The sequence below is a fragment of the Petromyzon marinus genome, unplaced genomic scaffold (assembly GCF_048934315.1).
Source record: "Petromyzon marinus isolate PM22_M1 ecotype Great Lakes invasive population unplaced genomic scaffold, UKy_Petmar_22M1.pri1.0 PM_G_Scaffold_19, whole genome shotgun sequence".
Classification (NCBI taxonomy): domain Eukaryota; kingdom Metazoa; phylum Chordata; class Hyperoartia; order Petromyzontiformes; family Petromyzontidae; genus Petromyzon; species Petromyzon marinus.
This window is the reverse complement of record NW_027422750.1, coordinates 370,285-378,858: the sequence shown is the minus strand read 5'-3', so window position 1 is coordinate 378,858 and position 8,574 is coordinate 370,285.

The window sequence follows — 8,574 nt, the reverse complement described above, 5'->3', positions numbered from 1 at the left end:
TTCTTCGGATATCTCGGGATTTTGTTTGACTCTCCAGATTTCTCAGGAGTTTCGCAGACTGTATCCAAGACATTTCAGATATAGTCTCTAGATTTACCAATATTTTTTTTTACAAAGCTCTCCGATTTTCTGCAGATTTCTCTTTGCCGTACTATCTCCAGATTTCTCGATTAACAAACAAAAAAATATTCTCAAGAATTGCCAGTTACTTTTGCATCCAGATTTCACAGATTTTCGAAAGTTAATCCACAGCTGAAAAAAAACATGTAGCAGGAACGCTTAGTAAACGTCACAACGTTTATGCTCTCGTGGGGGCTGACGCCCCGCTCCCCGTGAGAGGGCGGGATGCCCCCCCCCCCCCAGCTGCTAAGCCCTTGTGTCAACACGGCGACCGCCCTCGAGTGGTTATTTATTAACTCGCTGGCAGCTGCAGAAACTCCGCAGCTGTACGGATACTCATTAGTTTGCGCTCTCGGGATAACCACCCAGTTTCAGTTTCATTTATTTGGTGTATAGCCCTGTGAGCCATTCGGCTCTTGAATCGGGTGCAACCGCAACAAACAAAAACGCGAACAAGAAAACATCTTAAAGTGACTTTGTGACTTTGTGGAAACAGAAAATCCAGGAAAAAATCCTGAAAAAGCACCGTACACCAACGCTGTGTGCAAAAATCCCATCAGTCTAACTCCGTACTACAACAAACATGGCCAAACCAAACCCACTAATTTATATCACCCACACACGGCAGTGTGCCAATCGCTGTTCCAACACTCTTCACACACACGCACAACGCGTCGACCATCAATCTTGTACCAAGGTTTTATTCCCGGCGTGAATAGTGAACCCCTGTTTATGCCCCCCCCCCCAGCGAACACTCCACGGATCTCGCCTAGCCTCTTATTTCCCACCCTTCGCGATGTGCGACTATTCTCAGGCTAGGGCTAACGGCTAACAGGGCTGAATTGAAGCAATTGGCAGGACCCCGGGGGTCTCATCACTGCCCCGGGGTGGGAAAAACCGCGTAGCGACACGAGTCTTGCCTTACCGACAGCAAAACTAGTGGTCAATCAATTGGCCTCGTTGAGAGCTACTCGGGGAACTAAGTTTCGTAAAAAGTTGAAAAATTACATAAACACGTTAAATTCACTGCGGGCGCAGGCTCGCCTTGGCATAGAAGCTGAGGATCGATGGCTGACCGGAGGGCGGACTGAAAAATAATAAATATTGACCTGATTTTTTCGGGACCCCGGGGTCACGCCAAATGAAATTGACCAACTGAACGATCACTCACCTCGCACGGTGGAAGTTGGGGAGGACGCTGGGCAGCGAAGACTCTGCCTGGGCAATGGTTCGCAGCTGCACCCAACGGGCGTCAGGCGGACGCTGAGGGCGGCTGGGATTCAGGGCGGCTCCAGGTGAACTCTGAATTCAATTTGCTCTCTCCCTCCCCTCTTATCTTCTCAAAGCCTGTTAATCCCCGGATGACATGATGTCATCTTGCACGTCCAATCGAGTTCTTTTTACGTGTCCCACCCATCACTACCTCTTCCTACCAACCCCCCAGTTGCTAAACCTCGATCCTCCACTCTGCTCACAGACATACACACATTCTTTGTGCTTTCAAGAAACAATACCAAGATCCCCCGTGTAGCCTGCAACAGACTGCCGGGGCAAGTGCTGTTAGAGAGCACCTATGAAGGTCGGTACGGCACACGAGCCGGTTGGGTGGCCAACACCACGCCCGGCCGCCTTTGTCTCCCCAGTGGTGATGTTTACGACACACCGCACAAGGTACTCATTTGAGGCTGAGTCTATCTAAGGGAGGACCCAGGATCGGTGCAGATAATTCGTCACTGATGTTGGCGGAATCGAACTCCGGTTGCCTGGGATCGTGGCTAAGTGCGCTAACCACTGCGCCATCACTCCCCCACATGTAAATAGACAGAGGTCCCCCGTGTAACATGTAACAGACTGTAGGGGCAAATGCTGTTAGCGAGTAGCAGCAGCAATGTCTATGAAGGAGACAAAGATCCCCCGTGTAGCCTGTAACAGACTGTGGGGGCAAGTGCTGTTAGCGAGAAGCACCTATGAAGGTCGGAACGGCACACGAGGGGGGGGGGGGGGTACGTGGACAGCCTTTGTTTCACACGCACACACACACCACCACTCTGTAACGTTTGCCGGTTTGAACATTTGGCTCCGCTTTTAATGCTCCTATTATTCTTCACAGAGTCTTTGAAGAAGAGCACACGCGTGTGTGGGTGTCTGTGCGTGTGGGTGTCTGTGTGTGCCCTGTGTGTGTATGTGCGTGTGTGTCTGTGTGTGGGGAGCGATAGTGTAGCGGTTAGCGCGCTGCGCTATGAACCTGGCGACCCGGGTTCGATTCCCGCTCACGGCCAACACCAGTGACGATTATCTGAACCGGTCCCGGGCCTCCCCTAGGTCGACTCAGCCTCAAATGAGTACCTGGTGTGGTGTGTAAACATCGCCACTAGGGAGACAAAGACGGTCGTGCGTGGTGCTGGCCACCCACCCCCTCGTGTACCGTTCCGGCCTTCATAGGTGCTCGCTAACAGCACTTGCCCCTACAGTCTGTTACAGGCTATATGGGGGATCTTTGTCTTTGTCTGTGTGTGTGTGTGGGGGGCCTTAGAAGAGCCACACCCTGTTGTTTGGCAGTCTGCTGCCCTGAGTAGAGAACTGTCCACCCCTCATGGTGGCAGGAGCCAGAACCGGTCCACCGGACCTCCTGAATGCAACAGAGATCCAGGCGGTACCGGTTCAGCTCCCGACAGAGGAGTGGCAGCTCTTCTCCGCAGTGAGTGTTCGAACATTCCACGTGGCCATCCATAGTGGCTTTTCCTTGTTTCTGGAGGAGCCCCGAGGATAGAGATTCAATCTCCTGGCTCTGCCAATTGGGGTTTGGCCAGGAGATGTCATAGACGCCTGTCCCCCCAGGGCCTCCGGCACAAGCTTATTAGTAACATATTTCAGTTTAACTCGTGGTTTAGTGGTAATTAATTGAAGGTGGAGGGGTTACCAGCCCCTCGCACCCGTCCAGAGCCCCCATTTAGCCACTGTGCTGGACACAGACGCCATGAGGGGAGGAGCCAATCGGAATTGGCCCTCCCCCCCCACAGCACTGTCCACGACAGAGTTGCCCGTCCGGCACCGCGAGGAGATAGGGGGCGTGGGAGCGTGGCGGTGAGGTGTGGGAAGCCGTAAGCCCAAGGCTACTTTGGGCTCACCTTCCCATCAACCTTAGGTGAGGAGTGGTGGTCGTGGTTAATTATGCCCCCACCGAAGACGAACATCCGTGGAGGGATGCAGGCAAAGCCGATGAGTCAGATGCCTTCTATGACCTCCTGTCACAGGTGCTGGCTAAAGCGGCACCTCGGGATAGAGTCATTATGTTGGGTGACTTCAATGCCCGAGTTGGCCATGATGCTGGCACCTGGGCTGGAGTGATTGGAGGGCATGGGCCAGATAAGCTCAATAATAATGGTAGGAGGCTGCTAGATTTTTGTGCAGCCCATGGGCTTGTAATTACCAACACGCTGTTCCGGCATCGGCGCATCCACACAACGTCATGGATGCATGCCGGGTCCAAGCAAGAACATCTGCTGGACTACATAGTGACGGACCAGCGGATGCGAGCTCATGTCCTTGACACCAGGACCGACCGTGGAGCTGATCTGCCCTCTGACCATTGATTAGTCATCTGTCAGATGCGCCTACCATTCTTCCACTCCGGTGGTGGGTGTACACCCAGGACCCCATTCCAACCTAAAGTGGTCTGGTCTCAGTTATCTGATGAAAGTTGCAAGCGAGAATTTCATCATCGCGTGTGGCTGGGATTGGCATTGTCCCCGAGTCTTCCTGATGTCGAGGGTAAATGGGCGACGTTTAGGACTGTGACTCATGCAGCTGCAATGGCTGCTTTGGGTACGCGTTCCAGACCTCCCAAGAGACCCTGGCTGACAGAGGAGGTGTTCAGGATGGTTGAGAAACAGCGACAAGCCCACTGTTATTGGCAACAGAATTTCACGTCCCTCGGAGGTTCGGAGAGCCGTGAGGCGCTGCAAGGATGGGTGGTGGTCGCGGGTTGCTGAGGAGATGAAGTCTGCCTCAGTGGCCCGCGATCACAAATCTCTATTTAACTCCATCAAAAAAGTAACCTGCAGGGCCACACCTATTACCATCATTAGGGGAAAAAACGGTGATCCAATCTCCGACCCCCAGGAACAGGTTTGTAGATTTTCTGAGCATTTCTGTGAGGTCCTGGGGGAGGGAAAATGTGGGGGCTACCGTCCCCCACCATCACTGAATTGTCGGGGCCGTTGCCCACCGACTCCCCCGTTCCACTCATACCGCTACCCCACGGCTGCTCTGTCAGGTCCAGACTACCGACCCCTAATGCCTCGCCCCCCTGTACCTCTGCCTGGGATGTCGACCGCGTTTGCGTAGCTTAATTAGCGGCTCGTACGCTTTACGCTCGCGATGCGCTACCCTGTTGAACGGCGGCGTGTCGCGGTGAGCGCGCTCGCAAAGTAGAACCCTGTCCTGCACGGGAATAAACAAGCGCAGCGCGCCCCCGTGGGATTCCCTCCCACCCACGCTCCACGCACTTAAGCAAAAACAAACACGCCTCGATTACTTTGCTCCGATTTAACGGGCTGTTTACACAGCTGCGTATTCGCGCACGCCAGGAGCTTAATTCGCTATTAGACAATCGCTCGAGTGCGCGCCCGCCACCCCGCCACCCCGTTACACAGGCACGCGAGCGTAAAGCGCTACTGTAGGCTATTGCGCAGGTACGCGAGCGCTGGGCACCACCGAAGATATTCGTGTAGGTACGCGCGCGCTGAACGATACTGTAAACGATCGTACAGGTACCGGCACTAAGCACGTTCTACTCCCTTATTCGCTGCAAACAGCCGCGTATGCGCGCGAACACAAAACACTCTGTACACACTCGTACCGGTATGCGAACACCAAACACTCCGTCTCCCTCCTCGCACTCACAGTGACCACGACACAGCTTTATCCTATTAGTGGTTTTATTCCCCGCGAGTATCAAACTAGACTGTGTGTGTCAGTACGGACCAGCAGGACACGTCTAACCTATCTCGCTACTGCCTGATACTTAATGGACCTGTCTGCCCTCTATTTTCTCTCCGAATTTCGTTCCTTTGTCTTACCTCTCTCCCTCGTACTTACGGTCCGACCTCGCAGCGATGGAGGTCGCGGATTGATGATGCTGTAAACAGAATCTGGCTGTTCTCTGTCTCACGGACGTGTGAGTAACAGTCAGGTGACGGCTCCTCGATCCCTCCCTCCTGTTGATCTCCAGTCAAATAAAATAAATGGCCCCGTGCTTGCCCAAAGCGTCCCTTTTTATGCTCCTTTCAAAGCCCTCGCACCACCCGTCCGCGGTGCATCACGGGTCAGGCCGTTAATCCGCGGTGCATCACGGGTCAGGCCGTTAATCCGCAGTGCATCATTGGTAGGGTCGTTAATCCGTGGTGCATCATGGGTAGAGACGCTAGCCCGCGGTGCACCATGGGTAGAGACGCTAACCCACACTGCCCTGGTCCCCACCTGTCTGCTGGTCCGTGTGTGTCCTGGGCATCTCCTCAATGCGGTTCTCAGCGAGTTCTCCGTGGTCATTAAATTCTAAGTTAAGCCACGGTGCCGCAGTGCCAGTTGGCCTGGGGGGGGGGGGTGGCGGGGGAAGTGCTGTGATGGGAGCCGGGTGGCTTCTCGGTCGCAGCAGCACAGCGACGGCCCCGGTTTCGACGGAGCGGCTTCGCTGTTGTGGCACCACACACTCTCATCCCCACAGTCCACAGTTGTAATGCGAGCTTGTGATCTTTGCAGGTCTTTCTCCGGCTCAGACCACCTTGCCTTGCACATGAAGAGTGTTGTACGTGTAGAGGCGTTACGGGAGGGTGACACGCGGTTGTGTAACGGTGGCCACAAACACGTGTAGAGGTGTTACGGGAGGGTGACACGCGGTTGTGTGACGGTGGCCACAAACACGTCCACTACGGCCACCAGCCTGGGGGACTGTGGGGACGCTGTGATCACTCCCAGCCCCACCCCTCAGTGAGCGACAGTATAAAAGGTGGGACCCGGGGAACTGAGGTTTAGTTCGACTCAAGCAAGATGAAGAGCCAGTAAAGAACGAAGATCGACTAGCCAGACCCTGGAACTCCTTTGGCCCGCTGCCCTTCTGAGGGCCGGGCAAGGCAAGCCAGGGTGTGACCCCAGAGCCAAGAGGGCCGATGTCCTTCTGAGGGCCGGACTCGTGTGGCTGGTGGTCGGGACCTGCACCGAAGCTGGGCCAGGTCAGACAGCCTCCCGGGAGAGGACCAGGATAGAGGGAACCAGGGAGCTAGCGTGGGCTAAGGCTCGGGTAAATAAAAAAATGACAATGATGTAACTGCAGATACAGATAAAAGAGGCTGTGAAAAAAGAACCACATTTGTACATTACAAGTTACGTGCCTAAAGTCGTGTTCTAGGATGGACCACCGGAGTGGGCTTGAGAAAGACACTCACACCGCTTTCAGGGATGGTCAAGGCTGCTGATGGAATGGTAGCCAAAGCAGAAATGACTCCCTCAAGGATTATCACCATGGACGTGGAGTAATGTGAAACGATAACGCGCAGGCATGAGATGGATGGTATTAGCACCATCGAAAGACCATGTGGAATTGTATTAGCGTGGGAATGCTTTCATTCAGCAGTGGATATTTCTGAGCTGATGGTCTCATACTTGTTAATATTGCTCTGATATGAAGTGCATGAATATGCACATATAAAACAGTCTGCCTCAGCAGCAGGCCATGCTTCCCCACCTGATGATGGACGCTTGTGTTGCGCCCGAAACGTCGTGATTTATTTGATTTTACACCTACTACGTGACTTTACCGAAATAACCAAAGAGTATGGCTCCCATAGACTTCAATGTTAAAGTCTCCCATAGACTTCAATGCTAAATTCTCCCATAGACTTCAATGTTAAAGTCTCCCATTGACTTCAATGTTAAAGTCTCCCATTGACTTCAATGTTAAAGTCTCCCATAGACTTCAATGTTAAAGTCTCCCATAGACTTCAATGTTAAAGTCTCCCATAGGCTTCAATGTTAAAGTCTCCCATAGACTTCAATGTTAAAGGCTCCCATAGACTTCAATGTTAAAGTCTCCCATAGACTTCAATGTTAAAGTCTCCCATAGACTTCAATGCTAAAGTCTCCCATAGACTTCAATGTTAAAGTCTCCCATAGACTTCAATGTTAAAGTCTCCCATAGACTTCAATGTTAAAGTCTCCCATAGACTTCAATGTTAAAGTCTCCCATAGACTTCAATGTTAAAGTCTCCCATAGACTTAAATGTTAAAGTCTCCCATAGACTTCAATGCTAAAGTCTCCCATAGACTTCAATGTTAAAGTCTCCCATAGACTTCAATGTTAAAGTCTCCCATAGACTTCAATGTTAAAGTCTCCCATAGACTTCAATGATAAAGTCTCCCATAGACTTCAATGTTAAAGTCTCTCATAGACTTCAATGTTAAAGTCTCCCATAGACTTCAATGTTAAAGTCTCCCATAGACTTCGATGCTAAAGTCTCCCATAGACTTCAATGTTAAAGTCTCCCATAGACTTCAATGTTAAAGTCTCCCATAGACTTCAATGTTAAAGTCTCCCATAGACTTCAATGTTAAAGTCTCCCATAGACTTCAATGCTAAAGTCTCCCATAGACTTCAATGTTAAAGTCTCCCATAGACTTCAATGTTAAAGTCTCCCATAGACTTCAAAGAATATGGACACAGTAACCAACCTTATTTATTCACTCTAAGCCCTGCGCAGTTTTAATGAAGGTTATACCTGATTGTAAATCAAATGCGACATCATTTAATTTCAAAGGCACAAACCAATAATGCTAATAAAACACAATGCGGGAATATAGATGAGTTCAAAATGAAAATGTGTTTTTTCTTTGCAAGCTAACTGTATGAAAAATTATATCTGTTGAAGAAATAAATTACTTACTCAAAGGATTAAATCACCTTCCATTACTCAATGTGCATCTCAGATTACTGTTTCTGTGACTAAAGACAATCCAAGTATAATCATTGCTGAGATTTGTTGCCAAGATTTGTTCCACTTGCTTGTGTACAGTATATATATTACTTTCACGTTACTGTTTAAATAGAAGGAAGACGTCGTAATGACCCAACGCCACCTATTTCACGGCATGACTCCACAGGTGAGCCAGGTGATAGGTTTAAGGCTTCTCGACGATTGCCTTGACCTTTGCTAAGATTAGCCAAATAAGCGGATTCTTTACTCATCCATCCCTCGAAGTTGGCTGTATCACTTGGGGTAGCTAATACCCACATTAGAATGAGCCAGCACCGTTTTTAATGACAGACAGTAAAATGGAATGATGGATTGATCCATTGATATCAATATCGATTTCGCATTTAATTAAGCATGCATTGAATCGAATATGAAAACAATCGATTATTTTTATCTGAATGTTTATGCAATGGGCCCAAATTCACTA